This window comes from Carettochelys insculpta, chromosome 1 (assembly GCF_033958435.1).
Source record: "Carettochelys insculpta isolate YL-2023 chromosome 1, ASM3395843v1, whole genome shotgun sequence".
Lineage (NCBI taxonomy): Eukaryota > Metazoa > Chordata > Testudines > Carettochelyidae > Carettochelys > Carettochelys insculpta.
In genome coordinates, this window is record NC_134137.1 from 342,436,656 (window position 1) to 342,455,293 (window position 18,638).

An 18,638-nucleotide genomic window follows, 5' to 3' on the forward strand; every position below is an offset into this window, starting at 1 on the left:
GTAACTGCAAACTCTCCAGAGTGATTTCTCTGCCCAGAAGTGTAACATCCACCTTGCTCAAGTCCATCTTCAGCCATCAGTTCCTCTTGTCCAAGCTCTCAGACATCTGTGTGGTATAGGCATATGTGGAGGAAGGTAAGTAGAAGCATCGCTCCAACAGTTTGCTGAGGGAGGCTGCCTGGGGGAGATGTCTTGGCTCTTAACTTGCTCACTCTTGAGGTTGTCTGGGAGAGAAGGGATGCAAGCTAGGCCCTTCTTATACACATTTTACCCCAGAGAGCTTAGACCCTGATTTCATCTGACAGGTAATTGCAAAGAGCTCTGTAGTCCATATGACCATAATCTGTTTGTTAGGTATACTTTGATTTCAGCGGCAGTGATCAAATTCGGTGTAAAAAGCATATCATCCTCTTCATATTGTTTACTACAGAGGCATCAAATTTGTTTGTATACAAATCATCTGTATATACTTTAATGAATAAATCCAAAATTTTGAATACATAACCGCATGCTACTCAAATGGAAAAAAAAAAGAGTTACTGATTCACTACCAAATCCTGGAAAAGAGGAGGGTCCAAAAGCCCACTAGTGCCACGGCTGTGTGACCTCACAGATGTGCAGGTTATGCCTATCTGAATCTTGAAAATTATTATCTTAATATTCCAGAATCATAGAATCATAGAACACTAGGACCGGAAGGGGCCTCGAGAGGCCATCAAGTCCAGTCCCCTGCCCCGACGGCAGGACCAACCACTATCTACACCATCCCTGATAGACATCTATCTAATCTGTTCTTAAATATCTCCAGCGAGGGAGATTCCACAACCTCCCTTGGCGACTTATTCCAGTACTTGACCACCCTGACAGTTAGGAACTTTTTCCTAATGTCCAACCTGAACCTCCCCTGCTGCAATTTAAGTCCATTGCCTCTTGTTCTCTCCTCAGAGGCCAAGAAGAACAAGTTTTCTCCCTCCTCCTTATGACACCCTTTAAGATATCTGAAAACCGCTATCATGTCCCCCCTCAATCTTCTTTTTTCCAAACTAAACAAGCCCAATTCTTTCAGCCTTTCTTCATAAGTCATGTTCTCCAGACCTTTTATCATTCTAGTTGCTCTTCTCTGGACCTTCTCTAATTTCTCCACATCTTTTTTGAATTGGGGTGCCCAGAACTGGACACAATATTCCAGGTGAGGCCTAACCAGCGCAGAGTAGAGCGGAAGAATGATTTCTCGTGTCTTGTTCACAACACACCTGCTAATGCATCCCAGAATCATGTTTGCTTTTTTTGCAACAGCATCACACTGTTGACTCATATTTAACTTGTGATCTACTAGAACCCCTAGATCCCTTTCTGCTATACTCCTTCCTAGACAGTCTTTTCCCATTCTGTATGTGTGAAACAGATTATTCCTTCCTAAGTGCAGCACCTTACATTTATCTTTATTAAACTTCATCCTGTTTACTTCAGACCATTTCTCCAATTTATCTAGATCATTCTGAATTATGACCCTACCCTCCAAGGTAGTTGCAACCCCTCCCAGCTTGGTGTCATCTGCAAACTTAATAAGCGTACTTTCTATGCCAATATCCAAATCATTAATGAAGATATTGAACAGAACTGGTCCCAAAACAGACCCCTGCGGAACCCCACTTGTTATGCTTTTCCAGCTGGATTGAGCACCATTAACAACTACTCTCTGGGTACGATTAGCCAGCCAGTTATGCACCCACCTTATTGCAGACCCATTTAAGTTGGACTTGCCTAGTTTGTCGATAAGAATATTATGCGAGACCGTATCAAATGCTTTACTAAAGTCTAGGTATACCACATCCACTGCTTCTCCCTTATCTACGAGTCTCGTTATTGTGTCAAAAAAAGCTATCAGGTTGGTTTGACATGATTTGTTTTTTACAAAACCATGCTGGCTGTTCCCTATCACTTTACTACCTTCCAAGTGCTTGCAGATGACTTCCTTAACTACCTGCTCCATTACTTTTCCTGGCACAGAAGTTAAGCTGACTGGCCTGTAATTTCCTGGGTTGTTCTTGTTCCCCTTTTTGTAGATGGGCACTATATTTGCCCTCTTTCAGTCTTTCTTTCCAGAGAAAGAAGATAAACCCCAATCCAAACAGATGGGCAAAAGAACAATGAAATATCTTTTCAACGTGCACTTTCCTTAGGTAAAAGTTCGTCCAGGCAACAAATGTGAGAGTGTAATCCAGTGCATGTGAAACAGAAACAACATAGATGCAAGTCTTGGACTCAGGCCTGCAAACACTTATGCACATGTGTAACTTTATGCATGTGAGTAGTCCCAGGGATAAAATAAAACATGAATATTTGGAGAATCATGGCCTCAATTATCAATCATTTCAACTTTCCAGCAGAATGGCTTTATCTTGCTGTTTTCAGTGCCACTAGGACCTGTCTTTAATTCTGTAGCAGCTGTTATATTTGATGAAAGATTCTTTCATTTGGCCTCAGCAATATGCTCTGTTGCATGCATAAAACCACAAAAGAACAACAACAAATCCTTCAACCACTACAGAGGATGACCTGGGATAGGAACTGCAAGGAAAATGCCTAATAGTTTTCTACAGTCAACCACATTAGGACAACCATGGACTTTTCTTTACAAGTGCTAGATCTGTTACTGAAAAGCTTTAATTTTTTTTCAAATTCTATTTTTTTCTGTTTATTTTTGGTTTCCTTGTTAAAACCCTTCCTGATTCTGGTAATTAACCATCTACATCCATCACTTCAAGTGTTCAAATAATCCCATTGGTTTGATTTCACTGCTTTTAGAAGTAGAATTAGTTGAGAGTCTTTTCTGTGGAAGGGTTTCCTGCCAAAAAATAGTTTCCTTGAATCTGGAATTTTTCACCAAAAATGTCATTCTAACTTAAAAAAATATATATTGTCCCACAGTAAATCAGAAAAATTTTATCAACAATTTTATGTTAGAAACAACCTTTCATAAATGAAACAAACTGTTTCAATTTCAAAATAAAATAGTCATGATTTTTTCCAGTTAAAATGTTAATTTGATATGATTTCCATCTCGAAATCATGCAAAACTTCACAGAGACCTGAAATATTTAAATGTGTTTTCGTATAAAAGTTCTTCATGGAAAACAAATCCAGTTTTCTTGATAACTATAAATGAAATAACTCTTATGCTTAAGGTTATTCACATTCTGTAGTATTTTGCTGGAGTCAACCAAAGAAATAGAGTCTCTGGATTCTCCCATTCTCAGTTTCCTTTTTCTCTTGACATTTTTTGCTTTTGCTCTGCATCCTTTCTTTAACCTCTTTTTACTTTCACTCACTTCCTCCTTTTTCACTCTCTTCCCTTTCTTTCCTTTAGGAGCATGACAGAAGTAGAACTACCATGAAATGGTAAATCTCTCTGGCTATTGCATGGTGTGTGCAAAAGGGAAAGGGTTTTTACACATTGGCTGAGTTTACACTATGTCTCCTTTGAAAGAGGAATGCAAATGAGGGAAATCAAAAAATGCAAATGAAGTGCTGATTTACAAATCTCATGCCTCATTTGCATAATCTTGCCTGATTGCTTTTTTTGGAAGAGATTGTTTTGGGAAAAAAAATAGACATGTAGATGGGGTTCTTTTGGAAAAAATGTACTTTTTTGAAAGAATCTTGTAACCCTCATTTTTTTTTCAGGAATAAGAGTTCTTTCAACAAAGGGATTTTAGTACTTTGATATTCTTTCTATTGGTTCTAGGAAATGTAGTGATTGGAGAAAAAAAACAAAAACCAAAAACCTAAAACTGTAAGGAAAGTATTACCTGAATGTTATTCAAGCCCAAAATAGGTCTAGTTTGAATTTGATTTGTATTTTGGGTCTTATTCCATTTCATTTTAACTGGTTAACTTTTTCATCTCCAGTGTAATTGAATGGTCTTTTCCCCTGTTTGTATGATGGAACATCACCTGTAAATGGGTCTCCTTTCTGAAGCCTGAAGTATGCTCTAATTTTTAATGTTTTGTTATTCCTCACTTGTAGAATGAGCTCCCATTTTGTCTGAGATAAGCTGGTAACATTATTTAAGATACATGTGGTTATATTTTCTTTGTCTGAGTATTAACAGATGTAATTTAAAATCCGTTATTTAGCAGCACTCTGTAAGTGCTGTGTAAATAGTCTTTTGTACATGTAGGATTGATTGATCTATTGATATATTCCCTCAAAGTGTCAGTGAGGAATTGTGCTCAATGTATGCTGTCCAGAAGCTGTTCACTTCAGTTTCATTACCTGCTTCGGGTGAAGTTTGACAAAATAGGTTCCAGTAAGTTAGTAACTTTTATGGGGTATGTCTACCTAGAACATTAGCATGTGGAGTCAGTGAAGCCATCAGCTGGGATTCTTTGAAAGTAACATTAGAATGAGTGTAATAAAATCTGGAGAAATCAGTCACCCATGGAGGGTGGACAGCTTACAGAAATCCCACCTTTTTTAAACATATGTACCTCAGCCCTCTGAAATAAAAGAGTACACCAAATCACTATGAGGATTTACTCTTTCACAGACTGCAAAACGAGGAGAATCTTGTACAGTAAGGAAAGAGTTAAGCACTTAGAGTATGTAGTGGTGCTTGCAGTGAATCCTTACATCCAGTACAATTAATGGGCATTTGTATTCCTTTGATCCTGGTCCTTTTGATTTTTAACTCCTCTGATAGAGATGTCTAGATGAACAAGTGCATTTACAATAAACGTAATCTGCTTTGAAGGACATATGGCTCAGCTCTAAGAAGTACCAATAGAAAGTATTTCATGTAATATAGTCCATCCGTCACCTCTAGCTTTAAAAATGCAGAGAACAGCCAAGACATTGCAAATGCCGGTCTCTATGGGTATTTGTTCACTGAATAAACTATAAGATATATAAAGCAGGAAATGTGAAGCTGATGAGATATGATTTATCCCTTTAATCTACACATTGTATTCACATCTGTGCACATGACTTAAATACTACTAGACCTCAGCGATTGCAACATTTCTAAGGATCTTCACATGGCTGTCATAAGCCTTGCTTGATCTTCAGGAGCACATGGAAACCAAGAAATCATGCTGATGGCATGTATTATACTACTGTTTAAAGAAGCCAAGCTCTGTATATCATACATACATAAATAGTATCTTTTTTAAAGGACAAGATCTGTGAGATAATTTGTTGGGGGCTCTGTGACAATTAACTGCACGAAGGTCTGAATTTTGGCTGGAAATTGAGCTGGTTCACCAAAGCAGACAAAAAATTAGGAGCTGTGAAATTGGATGTGTGGTAATGCAAGGCAATTACACAACTGATACTGAAATACAACTTCCCAGTGCAGTATTGATGTCCTCATCCTTTTCCATTAAGTTTCCTTTCTTCTCAGTATTTCTTCATGAAATGGAACTATGATGCACATGTGCAGGATGAGTGCAGAGACACTGGTTACATCTACACTATGAGAGAAATTTGACTTTATTAATATCAATATTGTAATTCTGAAATTAATAAGTTCAAATTTAACCAGCTTCACCTCCCCACCTGCTCCTCACAAAGTCAACTTACTGCTGCCACACTCAATTGGCAAACATCGACTGTTGCAGTAGTGCATGGTGGGAACCTATCCCACAGTTCCTTCATCCCTGTAGCATTCTGGGTATGCTCGCTGGTCTTTGACATTATCTTTCCACACTGCGTTTTCCTCGTTCCCCTCCCATGCTAAGCAAATGTCCATTTTTGCCGTTAACAGGAAGGAAAAGTAGGGCATCCACAGAGATGGCAAAAAAATTTACAGAAATGTCTGTCTTCTGTACCTGAATTCTCAACTGGCCATCCACTGAGTGTTCCCCTTCCCGTGATTGCATCTGATCCCTGAAAATAATACAGGGACCCTGACCGTATTCTCAAAGTTAGAAGAAAGAGTCTGGAAAAGTCCAAGATAAAAAATGTTTTGAGTGTTTTGAGAATAATACAGGGAACCCAAAAAGAGTGAAGAAAGAGAAGATAGGAAAGTTTTTTCAGAAAAGAGAGTTGCTGAGGGAAGTCTTTGGCTTTCCAGTGCACTATAAGGCTTCTGTGCAACGACCGTGTTCTCAACTGGACATCCACTGGGTGTCCCTTCTCCCATCATTGCATGTGATCCCTGAAAATAATACAGGGACCCCAAAAAGCATGAAGAAAGAGAAGATAGGTGAGTTTTTCCGAAAAGAAAGTTGGAAATAAGGGAATTTCTAAGTCTGGGATTTATTTCAAAGCGCTCGCATCCACACATCCAGTTTGCATTTCGAAAGCAGCACTTTCGAAGCATGACTAGCGGCCATTATGCTAATGAGGTGCTGAATAGTCATATCAGCACCTCATTAACCAGTTCCAATCCATGTCACTTAAATACCTTTTTCGAAAGGGAAGGGGAGTATAGACACAGCCTAAGTCCTGATAAAACTATCCCACTCTTTCCCCTACCTGTCATAATAAGAAGGGTGCAATATATTCAAAGTACAGTTCCACACTGTTAACCAGTGATAGACCCATAACCCTAAATCAAGTAAAATAATACTGGTAGATATTGGCCTGCAGTGGGACAGGACAGAGCTGTGAGTTATTAAAGGAGCTTTGGAGTTTTCAGGAAGTTCTGCTATTACTGTTCCCCAGAGTTGGAAAATTAAGAGTCATAGCCCATAAGAAATCAGGAGGCTGGCTTAAAACTCAGCAGATTTAAAAATAAAAGTGCTTTTCGTCTGCTTTTTACTTTTTTCATCCTGAGGGAAGCCACCTGTCCCCAATAGGCATCTTCATTTCAGTGTCAAATTCAGCTTTGAACATATGCTCAAATATAGAGCTTCTCTCTACATTGACAGGAACTCCACTTTGCCTCTCCTACGCTACATGGCAGGGGTCAGCAACCTTTCCAAGGCGGAGTGCTGAATTTTGACCTCTACGTATGGTTTGTGTGCTGGTGATAATTTTAAAGTCACTAGTAGTCCTGCTTACAACAGCTTTGTTTTCAAATAAATAAAGAGGCAGAGCTTTACTGTTTAGAGGCTGGTTGGTAGCATTAGCTGGTCTGTTGTTAATCCACAGTGGCATGGCTTTGAGCAAGCTCCCAGCGGCATGGGGGAGGAAGACAGGGCTGAGAACTTGCCTCAAGTGATGATGAAAATTGGCTCACATGCCGAGTGGCACCTGTGCCAGGGGTTTCTGACCCAGATTCTATGGGATGCAGGGTACTACCTTTCTACCTCTCTCAGTTCCTCTACTTACGTAAACAGCTATCTCATTCCCTGTTGTCCTCCATTTCACTGCAGTCTTCTCTCCACCCCTTGATCTCCACATTCATGTGCATCTGTATTTCCCTCCACATTCTCCTAATACTCTGCCCTCAAAGGATGTGTAACAAATCCCTATCTCCCTTCTGGGTATTCTGGCTTCAGCTACAAGGAAAAAGTGGTCTATCTTTGCTGGGGAGGCCTCATTTTAATCCTAAAAGTTAAAGGGACATGGTAGCTACTTTGCTGAGCATTGCTTGTGGTTTCAGTACCAATGACAGTAGTGAGAAATGACAGCCATTTATGATAAGAACAAAGTTTCACCCAATGGGAGCCAGAAATCAAAATTTAAGGAGACCCCTTTAAAAATCCACAAAACATCACTGTTGACCTCTGTGGGCACATAGCTGCAGCAGATTCACCTTTAAAAGCTCTGTGATATTGCCCTCTTCTGACTTATTGCTACTGCAAGGCTTTGTCACAGAAGTGTCTTTCCCCATGTCATCCCACTGTGGTACCCCATTGATCAATAGGGTACGACCTAGTCGTTTGTTTCGTGACCGATCTTAACTGAAACAAACTCCCACTGACTTCAGAGGGAGTTTGTCTGAATAGTGACTAAGAACCTCGTTTTTTGGCATATTGGTGGGTCATTCCAGGCTGTGATGCCTTTCTGAGCAGTACTTCCAAAAATAGCATTTGAAACTCGCCTGCAGCTGCTATTCTAGAGTTGCCTGGCAACAAATATCCACCCCGTAGACGAGCTTTTGAACTTTGGGTGGTGTTTTGTAGCTGAATTTCCTCAAACTTCTCTAACATGAACATTTTCTGTATGATTAAAAAACAAGTGAGAGCTAAGTCACAATAAACTCTTTAAAAAGGGCACTGTGCTTTGAAATGACTGCTGAAAAGCATTTCTTTTGATTCCTCTCTGCAATACTTCTAATATATTTATGACTAGAATTGAAGCTTTGCATGGGGAGAGGGGTTTTCTTTTCTCTGATCCTCTGAAACTGTTGCACCAGGTTTGTCTCTGATCTTCTGGGAAAAGAAAAGCTGCAGGTCACACATTTGAATGTAGTCATTCATCTGAATGTTTTAAAGCAGTACGGAGTTGAAAGCAAACAAGCAACAAATAAATAAATAAAGCCATGTATAAAGTGCAACATCTCTTATTATTTTTATAGTGTACATGGAGTTCTTTGTGGAATTAGCACTTTACTTGATGTGTTATTGTATGTACAGATCAATTTTATAAAGACTAGCTGGAGATCTGGCGCATCCTAATGTCACATTCAATATTCTGTAATGTGATCTAGCTTATTTGAGCTCAAGGAGATATTATTGCTCCCAAGGTCATGTTTAAGGCTTTGTCCCTAAGATCCAAGAAGCCCAGTTTAGTTAGAGAAGACCCTGAAATACTAGTGCAAAAGTCTACCAAATGTTATTAGTAACAGAGAGGAAGCCGTGCTAGTCTATACACTATCAAATCAGGGCTAGCTCTTTAAAGGGCAACACCACATACACACACAGAGTGGAGTAAGCGTCTGGTTTTGGCAGTAGCAACCGAGAGAAAGAAAAAGGCATGGAGTCTAATGAGAACAGCTTGGGAAGGACACAACCCCAGCTTATGGTAAGTGCAGAGTAAATGCCTCATTTACATGGCTTTTTCACATATCACACTGGCTTTGCTTCTGCTTTTATCGTGTGTGAGTAGAATCTGGCAAGGTAAAAATGGCATCCTCCTCCTGTCATGTGGGTGTTCTCCTACAGTTTTTCTGCAAATAGGCCCAGTCCAGGAGGGACTGTGATGATTCAACAAATGGAGGCTCCTCGGAGTAGGCATCAGCTATTCTACTTTGACTCAGATTCAGTTTGATTTTTACCCACTGACTCTGAGCACATCTTTATGTGTCACTTTCACCTACACACACTCAAAGAAGTTACCATCTTCCTCTAAACTCTAATGGGAGACAGGCATGTTCCAGCTGATATTTTGACCCAAGATGTTAGCTAACATTCAGTCTATGTCTACACTGGCCCCCCCTCCTTTCGAAAGGGGGATGCTATTGAGACACTTTGGGATACGCTAATGAGGCACTGCAATGAATATGCAGCACCTCATTAGCGTAATGTCAGCCGTGGCACTTTGAAAGTGATGCCTTCGGTAGCGCACGGCTCGTCTACACGGGATCCTTTCGCACGCTCAAGAGCAGTATTTTTGAAGTGCTACAGCTGTCATTATGCTAATGAGGTGTGCATATTCATTGCAGTGCCTCATTAGCATATCCTGAAGTGTCTCATTAGCATCCTTCTTTCAAAGCATGGGGGCTAGTGTAGACATATCCTCAGTGTCTTGTGGGTTGTTTCCAAGAGGAGGAGAAAATGATGATGGAGTCAGGTATTTCTCTGATGCAGTTGTGTTTGTTTATAAAGAATTACAAAGTCCTGTTTCCCTAAATACAGCAGGAAGAAAATAGCAGGAGTCAGTTTCTGTGCTCTCAATTTCAAGTCCCTTTCAAACAGCACTTTACCCGAAAACCAGTCTCTGAAGGCATTTTCTCATGACCATGCTGCCAGTGCTTGTTCCAGATGTCTCCTTGGTTTTGTCCTTTGGGTGATGGTTTTTCATTATTTCAGCTATCATTAAACAAGGAGGGCATACAATTGTTCCCTCATTTAGCTTGAGTGGAAGTTATGCTCAGCAGTGTTCAGTGAGGTTGTGTGATTACCCCAACCTCCCCGCACACCAAAACATGTACTTTCAAATAAGTCCTCCAGGAAATGTAGGGATGTGACATGTCCTGGACATTCTTCATGCAACCTTTAGTGTCTTGGGACACACTTCTTGCTGCAAGCAGGAATAAAGATGCAGCTACACAGAGGTGTGCAAAGTTTGATAGCTCACTCCTGTATGTAAGTATATTCCAATAAAGGGTTTTACTTGACTCCCACCTGCTCATCAGCAAGATGCTACAACAGTGATTGTTTCGTTTGAGAAAATTGGCATCAGGTTGTACTTTGAAGGCACAGACCAGTATTGGGAGCTGTGCAGAGTTGCACCACTATAAGGAAAGCTAAGGAAGAGATTTTCAAGGAGCCACAGTTCACTGCAGAGCATTTGACAGAGAAGGAACGGACACCGTGCTTTTCACAGAGAAGGAACACAACGGACACAGAGCATTTGGCAGAGAAGGACTGGAACTTCCCACACAGCCATTCCTGCATTTTTTTCTGAGCATTATGAGGGGACATGCTCAGTCCTAATGTGAGGATAACTTATGCATGGTCCACGGACATTTAAGAGCTGTGAGGAGATGGAGCATTGTTCAGTTGCTCTGCAAGGAGAATTCAATCTGTTCATCACTAGCAGCTGTGAAAGGTTTGAGTGTGCTCCATAAGAACATAATCTGTAGCTGTTAAACTCTAAGATACCTCTAATGAACATATGCAAACTGCACTGTTCAGAGCTTATGACTGGTCCAAAGTTGGTTAGTTTCCTACAGGAACAGCAGAAGGTGCACTTCTGATCCAAAGGCAAATTTCAAGACCTTGCTCAGGAGTTTGAGGGCACTGGTGCATCTCCAAGGAAAGATCATCAGAATATTTTTAAATGCCAGAACAATGTATTTCCCTAGTCTCATTTTTCAAGTAGGCATATATCCAAACTCTGTACCTCTGTCACTTGATGTTAATTGTCAAACTGACAGCAGACCAAGCTGGCTACATACAAACAGCGTATGATGAAAAGAATAATTTTAATTTAAAGTGTCTTGACAAATCACGTTTTTAGTAAAGTGTGCTTCAGAGGTGTAGAACTCAATATCAAGCCAAATTTTAACTGAATAGATGTTAGAGAGGAATTTTCCAATACGGACCTGTTTCTGCTCCAGTTGAAGTAAATGGGAACAGGATATGGCTCAAAATAAGCATCACGTGCACATTAGCTTTGTCGTACATTATCACAAGATATGGGGTGAAATTCAGATCAGTAAACAGTTGTGTCACCTCTTGCTCTGTATCCCTCAATGTCTCACAATATTTTGTTACTCGAGCTGCCAGCCTGGGATTCTTATAGTCATCAACAAGCATGCAGGTCACATCTTGAGTGTCTATGTACTATGCAGTCGGCTGTGATTCAGCAACTCCAATCCCACCAGCCTCTCTAAAACATCACAGTTCTGCTCCAGCTTCCACCAGCCTTGGTTACAACCATCAAGTTCATGCTGCCACATTCACTGATCTGAATTTTCTCAAAACTGTGCAATCTGCAATCTTCGTTCCCATCCCTGGCTAACTTTCAGCTACACAGGATCTCCCATGGAAGCTTAAGGGCCTGTCTTACTGTGTCTTCCTTTGTGAAAGATCTTTGGTGAAGGACATTACTCACCTATGTTCAGTTCCCAGAGACTTCAGCCTCCCTTGGTGAAGGATTCGTCTTTCTCAGCTTGGAAAAGCTTTGTTCTCTTGTGTCTGTCAAGTGATGGATGACTTAGAGGTTCACTGCCTCTCCCTTTATTCTCCAGTAAAACTTTGAAATTTATTTCTCTCAAAGTTCATTGACCTCGCTTCCAGAGGCAGGTTGAACTCACAGTGTTCCTTTCCTGTGGTCTCCCCACTGCCCTGCTTATTTCTGTGCAAATGGGGCTTCCCTTGTTTTTGGTCAGACTCTGAATAATTTCTTTTGAGACAGGTAGAAAGCTGTGACGTTCCTCCCTGTTTGGGAGAGACCAGTTTCTCCCTTTGCTTCACAAACTGTAAATTATGATATAAATGATTATTCATACTTCCTTAAGTTGCATTAATGCATACAATTTACAATGATATTGATCTCCAGTGTGTATTGGTTGTAAAATACCTTGGTCAATATCATTCTATAATATAGTAATATTTTATACAATCAATTGATGCAATTACTGATCTCTTGAGGTTCAGCTTCCCTGTCTATATGGGCCAGGAAACTTTTGCAATGTTTGTTTTGGAAAATAAAACCCAGACCATGCTTCTGTTTTCTTCTGGCTGTAGATGCCATGTGACCTCCTCCCTCACTTGCTAATTTTGCTTACCTAGTATGCAAAAATTGACCTTCGCTGTCTTTGCTTAAAAATTGGGCTGGACAAAGAATTAAATAAATGTTCCTTTGTCAAACGGAGATGTTTTTGCAGCTCTCCCTGACATGAGTTTAAACACACTTTGACAATAATTCTAGCGTATATCAAGAGCTCTAAGGCTACATCTACATTACCTGGAAGGTCAACACACTCAGGGTCACACTTCAGGGGTTTGATTTTATGTGCCTGATAGGGATGTGCAAAAGTGACCTATCAGGGCTTGGCAGTCAACCTTCCTCAGTGAGGACTGCCAGATAAGTTCATAGAATCATAGAACAATAGAGCTGGAAGAGACCTAAAAAAGCCATCAAGTCCAGCCCCCTGCCCTAGGCGGGACCAAACCCGTCAGTTGATTACAGATAAGTTTATTCTAGCTACATAATAGCTGCACCTAGATTTGTGTATCTGCAATCAGCTTACCTGCCTAGTAAATGTTTCCTATAGATACATCTCATAAAATATTATTGACCAAGGAATAGGCTATACAAAGATTATTATAATAATGTGTAGTGTGTGAACACAGGAGTGCTTAGAGTCATACACAGTAATCATGTCATTAAAATCTGAATATGCTACAAAGTAGGCTCATGTAAAGAACACTATGTACTGTACATGCATCCTGTAATATATTTTAAAACCTGTGAGGTGGTAATGTTTCATGCTAAGACTACAGATTTTGGAATTTACTGTGTTCCAAGAATTAATTCCTATTAGAGGTGTGAAATTCATCCTGGAGTGAAGGATCTGAGTATCATTAGGTGGGGCTCCTAGTAAACACCTTAAGTGGATACAGTAGCACTGTGACCATGCCAGCTGTGGATCAGCTGTCAATGAAATTTCATCCCATAGGTTTAACTAGCACCTGTGGATAAGATTAACCACAGTCACACCCCAGAAAGGGAAAAGGTTGAGTTCTGGCTTCATGAAGACTGATTAATCAAGTGTTTTATAATCATAGTTAATTTCTGTTAAATAAACCCTTTCAGCTCTTGGTTGGCACACTGTTCCTCTGCATCTTTTACTGAGCTCCTTTCACTGTAATTAAACAAGTTACAACTTTCTGATTTCATGATTTCCTGAATCTAGTAGAGGGTTGGCAAACCATGGGCCATGGCCACATCCAGCCTGTCAGCTGTTTTAAATCCAGTCCTCAGTCTCCTGCTGGGAAGCTCTACTCTGCATTTGCCATGGCTCTGTGAGGCTTTCAGAAGCAGTGGCATGTCCCCATCTGGCTTTCCATAGAGTGGCAGCCAGGGGGCTCAATGGACTGGCTCTTGGCCCATGACCCACCCCACAGCTCCCACTGGCAGGGAACCATGGCCAAAAGGAGATACAATGGCGGGACCTGTAGATGGAGCAGCACACAGAGCCTCCTGTCTGTGCCTCTGCATAGCAGCTGGGAGGACATGCCCCTGCTTCCAGGATCTGACTGAGGTAAGTGCTTCCTCCAGCTTGTACCCTGAGCCCTCTCCCTGTGCTCCAATCCCCTGTATCAGCCCTGATTCCCCTCCTACTCTCCAAATCCGTCAGTCTCAGTGTGGAACCCCTAATGTACCCCATGCCCAGCCCCACCCCAAAGCCCACACCATCAGCCAGAGCCTTCACTACCTCCAGTACTCCAAGCCTAATTTTATGAGAATTCATGGCCCTCCATATAGTTTCCATACTCTGGTGTGGCTGTCCCCTGCTCTAGTATATAGCCCATTTCCTCTGTACACCTGTGTCAGGTATGGCATTTCACCAGTAGGTGGTGTTTGAGAAAAGTGCACACTGTACAAAAAGTTATACTTTACTTTGTGTCTTTGTTCTTTCTGATTAGCTTTGATGCAGGTGGAGCCCTTGTCTCTGTGATTAGAAGTTATGTGGCAGTTATTAGAAGAAGAGTTACTTCCCTTTTCCAGATACATAGTGCATAAGAGAAGGAAGAGCTAATTAGTTCTGATACCAAATGCCAGATACAAATTATTTTAAATCCACACACAGGTTCAAATATTGTTTAACCTGCTCTTTGAATCAACTTTGCTGTGTTAGCTGGCCAGAACCACCTCAAAGCAGCTACAAAACAACTTTAAAAGTGATATATTTATTTTATGTTACATTTAGTTCTTAACTCCCACAGATAATCTGAGGAAACAGGATCTCTCACTGGTTGTCAGCTCTTTTATGGAAGTTAAGTCAAACTTCTGTGTCTGGCTTGAGGTCTCATCTCATTCCTGGCTTCAGTGCACTGGAGAGAGGGTGCGGGGCTGGAGACTGGATGATCTTTCCTATGTTGTGGAGCTATTATTGATAAATAAAAGAGAAAAAGAGTAACATCAAAATATGGAGAGCCGTAGGTCCTTGGAAAATACTGAGCCAAATTCATAATATCTCCAGAAAATACTAACAATAAGATGCCTGAAAGCAAAGGATTAACATCACAGGTTTGAATAATACATAGATACTGAAGTTTGTGTAGGAAAAATGACTGTGCCCATGATGCAAGCAATTGGTGGTTATTTCGTTATCGCTACTTCTGCACTACTTAAGCAGCACTTCATTAAGCAAATTGCCCCCTGTGGCAACTTCAAAGTATTAATCTTAGAAGTGCTGGCTCGCATCTAGCCGCAGCTCACCCGCTGGTACTTCACAGTGCTTGGGCTTCCTTTACTCCTCATCCAGTCTCCAGCCCCACACCCTCTCCCCAGTGTACTCCTCAGGAGTAAAGGGACTTCGAAGTTGCCCAAGAACTTCGAAGTACTGGAGCATGAGCCGCGGCTCGACCGAGCCAGCACTTTGAAGCTTAACACTTCAAAGCTGCTGCGGAGGAGGGGGGAGGGGGAAATTTGCTAATGAAGTGCTGCATATGTACCTCAGCACTTCATTAATAAACTCTCGACACCCTACTTACCATCCTCCCTTCGAAGTAGGGAGCTAGTGTAGACAAGCCCTTAGTCTATTAAACACTATTGTTTTGGTGTGAATTTCCTTTGTAGTTGTTTCCTTTTCTGTTTGAAATCTTTTATTAGAAGAAAAGTTAAAATGTGAATATTATGTATATCCAAACTGTTATCGACTATCCTATGTTTAGATGCCTGCTATGGATGGCTTCTACAACGGCCTCCAATAAAAAATGAAGTTTTTTAAAGAAAGAGTGAAGTTTTTTTTGTTTGTTTGTTTATAATTGAGGTCATAGGGTAAAACTTTTCAGAAGAACACACACATTTAATGTAATGGGCCCAATTACACTCTGATGTAATTCCATCAAAATTAGTATGGTTACATAAGCAATGAATACGGACGAGTGAATTCTAGTAAATATTCAGTCTTTGAACAGTATCTTGAATTAACTGCTTTCAACTCAGTATTTAGTGCGAATACAAATATTGCCTCCACAAACTGAATACTAACCCAATATTCAATACATAAGACATCTACAAAAAGGTCATTTGTCTGGTCTTATGGATGTATACTGCACAATCTTGTTAAATTGGAGCCAGTCTAAGTCAACACATCGAAAAATTCAGAGTATTTTATGAAACCTCTGTGCAACCTTCATAGCAACAGAATAGTTAAAAAGGCCATATTTTTTAAAATATAAAGATTCCTGAAGTGTTATTAATAGAATTTTTTTCAGATATACAAAACTACAAACGTATGAGACTACCTTTTTTTCAGTCTTACATTTCAAAATGATAAAATAAGGTATGTATAGATAAAACCAGAGCACAGACAGGGCCACAGTTAATAAATACACCAAGGGTGCATCAACGCTACAAGGTAAATTTGAATTTAAGGTAGTTATCTTGATATCAGAATGTCGCTGCCTTCACTGTGAATGCCATCATCTTGATTTAAGGAGCACTAATATTGATATAATATCAATATCATAATATCTTCAGAACCAGGTGAGTGTAGCATCAAGTCCAAATTTAAAATTTTAAATAAAGGCAAATATGGAAATGCCATGTCTTTAAAACAAATTGATTAGCCTCCAGAAGTGTCCCATATGTATCCCACAAAGCTATGTGATTACCCGCCATTGATAGCTGCTTCCTTCTCCTCTGCTCTCCATCCTGGTGTACAGGACGAAGGTCACAGGAAGCCCACAAATTTTAGATTACATTTGAATTTGAATTCATCAGCACCCAAACGTGTAAATATAAAGGGCGCCCACAATGAATTTTTTTTTCCCAAAGCATCACACTGCATTGATAGCCATCACACTGCATTGGTAGCAATTGCATTGGTAGCCATCTCCTGCAATCATGAGCACTCAGGGTAGTGATCTGTCTAGTTGTTCTCAGGCTCTCAAGAGAGCTCTAGCATGGACCCATCAGGAGAGTTTGGATCTTCTTGCTGTACGGGGAGGTGATTCAGAAGCATGGAGACTTCAACTGGCCGAGAGAAATGTGGTAATTTATGATCACCTGTCATGTCAGATGACTGCCAGATGTTACTCCGGGGACTCTACACAATGCCTGGTGAAGGTGAAAGAACTCTGGTAGGCCTATCACAGAGTCCAAGAAGCCAGCTACTGGTCAGGGACAGCTGCACATGCTTATTGGAGGTGACCCCACATGGAGCCTGTTTTAATTATGACATTTATGGAGGTCCTGATCTGGAGTCCAGGGTGATCCAAGAGAAGCTGGGTGACCCGAAGAAAGAGGCCAATGGAGAAAAGAATGGGGACAATAAGCAGCAGTCCAAGGAAATTCTTCCTGACAGCCCATATCTCTTCAAGCTAGAGCTGGAACCAGTCCCCTCTATGCATGTCCCTCCTATGCTGGTCCCCTCTATGCCAGTCCTGGGACCAAGCTGTTCTAGCGAGTATTTTTTTCTGAATTCTGAAGCATGTTGCAGGCAGGTAGAGGAATAGATATGGATCTGTGGCCCTCAGAACAGCGTGTTAATACTGCTAGGGATAGAGCACTTCTCCTTTTTGGAGACCTTCTCAAAAGCCTCATCCAGGAATTCTTGTATTTTATGCACAAGTTTTTTGGGCAGGCCTGACTTATTTCAGTTTCTGCGGCAGCACACCTTGCCGCACCAGGCAACCAGATAGTGATCTGGTATCACGGCACCACGCAGGATTTTGGAAAATTTTCCAGGCTTATGGTCACACAAGATGAACAGCTGTTCTTTGCCAATATCTGTTAGTTTTAGAAGGGTGAGATCTTCTTTTGGAACCTAAAGAAGCATGGGAATTTGGATCATATTTTTCCCATGCTTGGTTGGTATTACAACAGAAAAATACATCACTATCATTTGCGTAACAGATCATTCACTGAGCTATTTTTAAAGTGTCCCTGATTGCTGCTGCTTCTGCATGCTAATTGGTGAATGGCTGTGTTGACAGCCATGAGTAAGCCCTGCTCATGGCCTCAGCCTCAGAATTCCAGTTGGATGAGAAATTATTCCACCTGGATTCACAAATGCTATGCAAAATAATGCACTATGTAATCACGGTGAGGACATTAGTTTCAGAAAGGTCCAAATGGGTCAACAGGTGTCTGAACCTCACTTTTAAAGAGCCAAAAGTGCATTCCACCAGCATTCTACACTTGCTGAACCTGTGATTGAAGTTTTCCTTGCTGAAGTCCAGGGCTCCTGTATAGGGTTCCATAAGGCAAGGGTGCAGAGGGTAAGCAGGGTCACCCAATATTACAATAGGCATCTTCATGTCACCAATCTTGATTTTCCAAACTGAGAAAAAAAGTCCCACCCAGGAACTTTCTGTACAGCCCAGAATTTCTGAAAATGCATGTGTGGTGAACTTTCCCTGACAATCCCACAGTTATGTCAGTGAAATGGCATTTGTGATCTACCAATGCCTGCAAATCATGGAGAAGTATCCCTTTTGGTTTATATACACAGAGGCCAGGTGGGCTGGGGACATGATGGGGATGTGCATGCCATCTATTGACCCACCGAAGTTAGGAAACCCCATGGCAGCAAAGCCAACCACTATGGCTTGTATTTCTCCCATGGTGATGATCTTCCTTAGGACATGCTGACAGATTGCATGGGCCACCAACAAGACCATGGACCCCACAGTAGATCTTCCCACCCTGAATTGATTTGCCAGTGACTGGTAACTGTTGGGTGCTTCAAACTTCCTCAGAGTGATTACCACTTGCTCCTGAACCATTAAAGCTGGCCTCATGGCCTCATTCTTGTGTTGCTGTGCTTCAGGGAGGGGTCCAGCACATCACAAAGTTCATAAAAGTAGACTTGCACATGCAAAAGTTCTGCACTCACTAC